At 43.1% G+C, this 7882-nt stretch overlaps 1 long non-coding RNA gene across 1 annotated transcript; it reads right to left on the reverse strand.

The window, feature by feature from the left end:
- Positions 1 to 4857: 4857 nt before the first annotated feature.
- On the reverse strand, positions 4858 to 7662 carry LOC128785671 (uncharacterized). Its single transcript, XR_008429976.1, has 4 exons — positions 7594 to 7662; positions 7277 to 7350; positions 5102 to 5174; positions 4858 to 4940 (listed from the first exon to the last, which is right to left on the reverse strand). It is a non-coding gene; the product is annotated as an uncharacterized LOC128785671 (long non-coding RNA).
- Between the last annotated feature and the right edge of the window lie 220 nt (positions 7663 to 7882).

Consider the following 7882-nt stretch of genomic DNA (forward strand, 5'->3'; position numbering starts at 1 on the left):
AACTCTTAGAGATACCTGATATGAATCTAGAGAAGTACATATCTTCCAATTAAGCCATCTAAAAGGCAGGTATTCAGAACTGATGAAAGCAAGTAAAATTATATTACATCTTCCTCAATCCCTCTTAATATAAAAGACTAAAAATTAGAATGGGTCTAAAAGGGTGAAGTTTTTGTTTAAAGAGTTGCTCCACAAACTCGTGTACAGAAATAATCTTTGACATGGAAGTGAATTTTCTCAGGAAGTTGGTAGTCAAACCAATCAGTGGTCGGGTTGGATATTGGCACCTGGAGTGACCACTGAAGGCATGGACACGCCTCTGACAGCACAGGGGGTTAAAAGCAAGAACTCCCAGGGGAACTGTCTCTTTGGTTCCGGTCATCGGAGAGTGCAGTGCAGACCTCCCCTGCCCAGCCACGGGCTGGGTGCAGGAGGGGAAGCCATGCGGCCTGGAAGAGGTAGGCCCAGGGGTGAAGGGACTGGAACCGGGCTGGCCCCCTGCGGATGGAATGGTGGAGGAAAAATCTGGGATGTTTGTGTTTTCTCCCCCCCAGAGTCTCTCTGGAGAGAGAGAGGAAGAGACAGCGATGGTGCCAGCAGTACACCAGCAGAGGAGGGGAGGGGGGGAGGTGCCCAGTCATGGGAGTTGGAGGTCTGGGCAGAGATCCTGGCCATCCAGGGAATTTGAGACTTTTAACCCCTTCTTGGATGATGAAAACTTTGTGAAATATTACTCCTCCTTGATCTGAAAGAGAAGAGATGGCCTGGAAGTGAGAGGTCAGAAGAAGATGGGGAAATGAATTAGAGTGTGGGAGGAGATGATGGAGTGGCCTTGACTGGACTTTTCTTGTATAGACATAGACTGAACCAAATTCTCCTGCAGCAGAGATTACATTTTTGGGGGGATGCAGTGGTGAGCCAAGAGACCTGCTTCAGCAGCTGAGAGTGACAGGAGTGGAGTGAACAGAGAAAAGTTGAGGAGGGTGTGGTGATGCCCTCTGTCTTCAGAGAAGAAGAGAAGAAGAAGAAGATCTCTGTTCTCGGAACCTTGATCCCAGGGGAAAATGGCGGGGGACTGTTGTCCCAAAAAGGAGAAGCTATTGGACCCTCGGCCCCAGGGGGAAATGGTGGGGGGACTGTGGTCCCAAAATGAGAAGCTGAACTGTTGTCTCTTTGGGTCTGTGGCAAAGCATTCTTAAAGGGGCCCTATGAGCAGTCTGTCCATGCACGGTGGTGAGAGCACTGTGACATGGAAAGGAGAGTGTCACACTGGCAGATTTTCTCCGGGTGGCGCCATGTGTGACATGGTAACACAGGAGGTGGCAAAAGCTTTTCCCTTTGTTATTAAGCTTGGGCCTGCTCTGCTCTGTTCCTGATTGCATCTCACAGCAGTTATTTGGGAAGGTGCATTTTCATGGGGGCGCTGGCATTGCGCCAGCGTCAAACCGTGATAAAAGCATGTTTGTACATAAATTCAGTTGTGTCGTATTCATCAAGATGACCATGCTTTCAGACCATCGCCTACTGCTCCTTCCTTCCCCTAAGAGAAAAGACTTGGTGATATAAGCTATTGGTAAGACAAAGATTAATAGAATAGAATAGAATAGAATAGAATAGAATAGAATAGAATAGAATAGAATAGAATAGAATAGAATAGAATATTTCATTTGGAAGGGACCTTCAATAATTATCTAGTCCAACTGCCTTGCCAATGCAACACTGACAAAAATTTAAAGCAAGTTATTAAAGACATTGTCCAAATGTCTCTTTAACACTGACAGTTTTGGGGTACTGACCACCTCTCTAGGAAGCCTGCTCCAGTGATTGTATATCCTCTTGGTAAAGAAATTATTTCTAATATCCAGTCTGAACCTTCCCTGTCACAGTTTTGGACCATTACCAAGCTTCCTATTACTGCGTGCCAGGGATAAGAGATCAACTCCCTTTCTGTTTCTCCTCCTCAGGAAACTGAGAGAAATTATTTTTCCCCTCAGACTCTTTCTCTTGAAACTAGATAAGCCCAAATTCCTTAGCCACTCTTTATAGGACATTGCTTCTAGCCCTCACACCACCTTTGTTGCCCTCTGGCCACATTTAAGGACCTTCACATCCTTCTTAACTTGTGGGGCCCAGAACTGCACACAGCACTCAGGTGAGGCTGCACCAATGCTGAATACAACGGATTCAGCACCTCTTTTGAGCAGCTGGTGTTGCTGGGTTTGATGGACCCCAGGAAGGGGATTGCCCTCTGGGCTGCCAGGGCTCAGGGCTCACTCACACCGAGCCTGCTGTGGGCCAGCATCCCCAGATCCCTTTGCAGGGCTGCTCTCCAACCACTCTTCTCCCAGTTGTGCCTAGCATTATTCCATTCTAAGTGCAGAATCCAGCATTTGGAGCTGTTAGATTTCATCCCATTAACCACAGTCCTGTGCTCCATTCTATCTAGATCCCTCCGCAAAAGCTTCTTGTCCCTCAGCACCTCCCAGTTTGTATCATCAGCAGACTTGCTAACTGCATTGAACTCCTGCATCCAGATCGTTGATGAGTACATTGAAGAGAACTGGCCCTAGAACTGAGCCTGAAAGAACAGCACTGGGAACTGTTATGGGCAACCAAATCTAGCCCCACTTATTGTAGTAAAAACCCTTTTGAGCTCTGCCTTTCAGTCAATTCCACACTGTCAACCCACAGCCACGACAGTGAGGAGATTCCTAGACTTCTTTGACAAAGTATTCATTAACAATCACTTGATTGGATCTGATAGTTACCTTGATCTCAAGATTTTAAAAATCACATCCAAGTTATCAAAAAACCCCAAATCATTCTAAATAATGAAGTTAATTTTTCTGTCTGCTGTGAAATGGCTCATAATTTGCGTATTTTGTAATCAGTAATCATGTGTATAATGAGCACAACTCTGTTTGTAGGTCACATAACGCCTGCTCATATGAAGAAATATACCAGAGAACTGTCTTAACTGCCCAGAATTTCACTGATACTTTACAACTCAGCTGCTATGTTTTTCTTGTATTTTTATGAACCAATTTCTATTTCAAAGCCATTTCTCCGGCTGTTTAATTAGCAACCAGGTAGATTTAATTAATTAGCTAGTTAGATGTGAGCCATCAGGGGAAGCTGAAATGAAAAAAGGTGCTGCTGCTTCTTCACTTTCAAAAGGACAAAACATGCTTTGCAAAAAATCTTTCAAATATCTTTTTACTTCCTATGGAAGTGTCTGTGTGCACTGATGAAGTTAAGGATCTATGAACTTTTCCATTATAAACTCATTTTTGAGCTCCTGTGCCTTCTGAGCACTGAAATAATCCACCTCAAGCTGAAACAGCCTACAAGGTCTCAGCTCAAAGGATTTTTTTTTTCCTCAGAGAACAGAGCAGTTGAAAAAAAAATACTTCTGTAGGTATGGCAGGGTGGGTTTCTTTTTTTTTATCTTACCATTCTATATAACTTAAAACCACTCATATTATTTTTTTTTTCAGAGATGACATTTTGCCACCCAAAAACATATAGGTACTCAGCATCTTGTGCTTCAGTTAAAAAAAAAAAAAAAAAAAAAAAAAAAGAAAAGAAAATGCAGTGGTTGTACAGCTGGTGACACACCTTGAAATTCAATAATCCTTTGTGAGCAGTAACTGTTCCTTTGCACATTTTATTGCATTGAAGGGCCTTAGGGATCCATGAAGCACACACTGCAGCAATGGGTTACACTAAGGTACTTTTCCTGAGATAATATTTTTCAGGGACAGATCAAAACAAATGAATACTGTAGTCACACTAAACTGTTCATCACACAGTAGCTTCTATAACTGATGCCGGGGTTTTTTTGAAAACTAGTAAATAAAATGAAAATTTTTTTGTGAGGAAGCACTTGGGTAACAAAAAAGTGATCCACGAAATGTAAGTGATTCTGCTTAAAACAGTCTGAACTTCCCTTGACCGATTTATGGTTCTAGTTCAGACAAACCTAGAATAGTAAGTATATTCGTTATTCTTTAAGCTATTCACTCTATAAATACTCTTTCATGTCCCAGTGATTTTTCTTCTGGCTCAACAAAATTCTGTTGCATTTCAGTCCTCTCTACATTTTATTCTCTTCTGTATATTCATGACCTTCCTTACATCTGGTTAGTTCCATTTAATTCACCGAAAGAGGAAGAAAAGGTCACACAGTCATTTTAGGAGTTAGACTCCAAGTATGGGTTTTCCAAAACAGTTTTGGTTTGTGTCAGTGTCAAGTTTAGTCTTTCAAAAAATTTAAGTGTGTATTTTTTCAGTTATCTCATGTAAAGATATATCCTCTGCTTTATTGCCTCTTTTCCCACAAAAGCAGACAGAAAGTTGGTTGATATCTCAGAATGAGAAGGGGGAGCAACGTGTATCAGCATATCCCAGGAAACAGTTTTTAATAGTATTTCTGTCTTACCATTGCCTTGCACGTGCTCCAGGGCAAATCATTTACTCACTGAAAAGTTTGGTTTTTCTCTGTAACAACAGGACAGTATTCTCATTCCTGATAAAGGACTTCAAGAGCTCCAGGGCAATATTCTGTGTTATTATCAAATGTTACTCTTTCTACTCAACTGGGTATATATTTAAAGTGTTTTTGAAGCATTTGCACATGATAAGGAAATGTTAAAAATGTGAAACATTTGGCTGCAGATGTGCAACTTCACTGTTGCTTTTTCTGGATACATTCCTGTTTCATACACAGGGATGAAATGTAGCCTTACAAATGGTGCCATGGAAAGGAGGAATCATCGAGTTCATACAATCAATCAGAGTTCCTAGGTGTCACACAGTAAGAGAATTTCAGATTTCAGTGTTTGATCTCAGTAAGAATTGTATACATCCTTTTATTTCACCAGAGTCACACCAGGATTACACTTAGGAAAAATAGCATTTGATGGTAGAATTTGAACACTCTATAGGCAAAAAAAAAAAAAAAAAAAAGGTTAGATTGATAAAAGTATTATTTAGATATATGAGCTCTCATAAGAATGGGAGCTTACTTGCCTTCATGGGTGTGACTTTTGCACAACTGACCCTATTCCCTCTCCCAACAGCCAGATATAGAAGAACTTACATGCATTGTGTTGCATACTTCCACCTTTCTCGTGTAAAACCCTCTGTAAGGATCAAGCATATTTGCAATTCGTCTGTGGAGGATTAGAGAATCGTAGAATTATTTAGGATGTAAAAGATTCTTGAGCTCATTGAGCGTTTCTGAGTCCACATCTAAACCGTGTCCCTAAGTGACACATCTACATGTCTTTTGAATACCTGCAGGGAGGATGGTTCCACCACTTCCCTGAACAGTCTGTTCCAATGCCTGGCAACACTTGGTGAAGAAATATTTCATTTCAGGTAATTGTAGAGAGCAACAAATCTCCTCTCAGCCTCCTTTTCTCCAGACTAACCAACACCAGCTTCTCATCAGACTTGTGCAACAGACCCTTCACCAGCTTCATCATCCTTCTCTGGACATGCTCCAGTGCCTCAAAGTCTTTCTTGTGGTGAGGGGTCTAAAACTGAACACAGGATTTGAGATGCAGGCTCACCAGTGCCAAATACAGGGCAATGATCACTTCCCTGGTCCTGCTGGCCATACAATTGCTGATACAATCCTGAATGCCTCTGGACATCTTGGCCACCTGGGCACACTCCTGGCTCATGTCCAGCTGGGTGTTAACCAGAACCCCCAGTCTTTTCCCTCCAGGGATCTTTCCAGACATTGCCCTGTGCCTGTAGCTCTGCATGGGGTTACTATGACCCAAATGCAGGATCTAGCATTTTGCCTTGTTGAACCTCAAAAAATTGGCCTCAGCCCATTGATCCAGCCTGTCCAGATCCCTCAGTAAAGCCTTCCTACCCTCCAGCAGATCAACACTCCCACCCAACTTGGTGTCATATGCAAACTGATTGAGGGTACATTCAATTCCCTCATCCAGATCATTGATAAAGATATTAAATAAGACTGATCCCAATATTGAGACCTGCAGGACACCATTTGTGACCAGCTGCCAACAGAATTTACCTCCATTCACCACCACTCTCTGGGCCCAGCTGTGCAGACAGATTTTAACCAATGAACAGTGCACCCACCCAAGCCATGAGCAGCCACTTTCTGCAGGAGAATGCTGTGGGAAATGATGCCAAAGTTCTTACTAAAATCCTAGTATACACCAGCCACAGCCTTTTCCTCATCCACTTACTAGGTCAAGATGAGGCTGGTTAAGCAGGAGCTGCCTTTCCCAACCCCCTGCTGGGTGATTCTGATCCCCTGGTTGTCCTGTAGGCGCTGCATGATGGCACTCGAGATGATCTGCTCCATCACCTTCCCCAGCACCAAGGCCAGGCTGACAGGCCTGTAGCTCCCCAGATCTTTCTTCCAGCATTTCTTGTAGATGGGTGCCACACTTGCAAACCTCCAGCCCACTGGAACCTCCTTGGTGAGACAAGACGTCTAAATGATTGAAAGTGGCTTGGTGAGCTCCTCTGCCAACTCTGTCAGTACCTTTGGGGGATATCATCTCATCCCATAAACCTGTGTGTGTCTGAGAGTACCAGATCACCAGATCATTTCCATTGGGTTATAGGGGCTTCATTCTGCTCCCTGTCCCTATCTCCCAGCTGAGGGGCTGTGTACCTAAAGAAAAGCTTTTCTGTTAATATTAAAGACTGAGGCAAAGAAATACTGCAGCCTTTTCCTCATCTTCTGTCACTGTGTTTCCCCCTGCATCCAATAAAGAGTGGAGATTCTCCTTTTATTCCTGATGTATTTGTAGACCCATTTCTATTGTCTTTTAAGTTCTGTTTCGTGCTTTTAACATCCCCCTGCATAACATCATGACATCCTTGTAGTCCTGCTGAGTTGCTGCCCCTTCTTTCAAAGCTCATAAATTCTCCTTTATTTCCTGAGTTCCAGCCAAATCTCTCAATTCAGCTAGGCTGGTCTTCTTCCACAACACCCTATCTTTCAGCCTGCTCCTATGCCTGTAAGATTTCTTTCTTGAAGAATGTCCAGCCTTCCTGGACTCCTCTTTGTGCTTCAGTACTGCCTCACAGGGGACTCTCCCAGCCAGTCTCCTTAAGAGGCCAAAGTCTCCTCTCTGGCAGTCCAAGGTAACTGTTTTGCTACTACTCTTATAATTTTTTGATTTCTGTGCCCAGAACAGCTTTTAAGCATCACATCACTCTGTCCTTCTTTGTTCAAAAACAATGGGTCCAGCAGGGCACCTTCCCTAGATGGGTCACTTACCATCTGTGTTAAAAAGTTCCACACACTCCAGGAATCTCCTAGACTGTTTCCTCTTTGTTGTGTTGCATTTCCACCTGTTAAGTTGAAGTTTCTCATGAGAACAAGGTTAGTAATTGTAAGACTTTTCCCAGCTGCTTATAGAATATTTCATCTGCTTCTTCATCCTGGTTGGGTTGTCTATAACACTCCCACCACCTCCCACTTCCTTGCTGGCCTTTCCCCTGATTCTTACTCATACTCAGTGCTATTGACACCATCATTAAGCCCTGGACAATCAAAACTTTCTCTAACATACAGGATTATTCCTCCTTGCCTACCCCTTCTGAAGAGCTCATAGCCACCCATTGGAACATTCCAGTTGTGCAAGTCATCCCACCATGTTTCTGTAATGGCAGTTGTGTCATAGTTCTGCTCTGGCACAGTGGTTTCCTATTTGTTGCTCGTGCATTGGTGTAGATACACATCAGCTGAGTTATTGATTCCACTGCCTTTTGGGGGGAAGAAGCCCTAATTCCTGTATAACCATTCTCTCTACACTAACTAGCAAGTAGAATGCACCCAGCCAGATAACTCTCAGACCCATTTTTGCTGTAAATCTTTCAAGTG

The sequence above is a fragment of the Vidua chalybeata genome, chromosome 3 (assembly GCF_026979565.1).
Source record: "Vidua chalybeata isolate OUT-0048 chromosome 3, bVidCha1 merged haplotype, whole genome shotgun sequence".
Classification (NCBI taxonomy): Eukaryota; Metazoa; Chordata; class Aves; order Passeriformes; family Viduidae; genus Vidua; species Vidua chalybeata.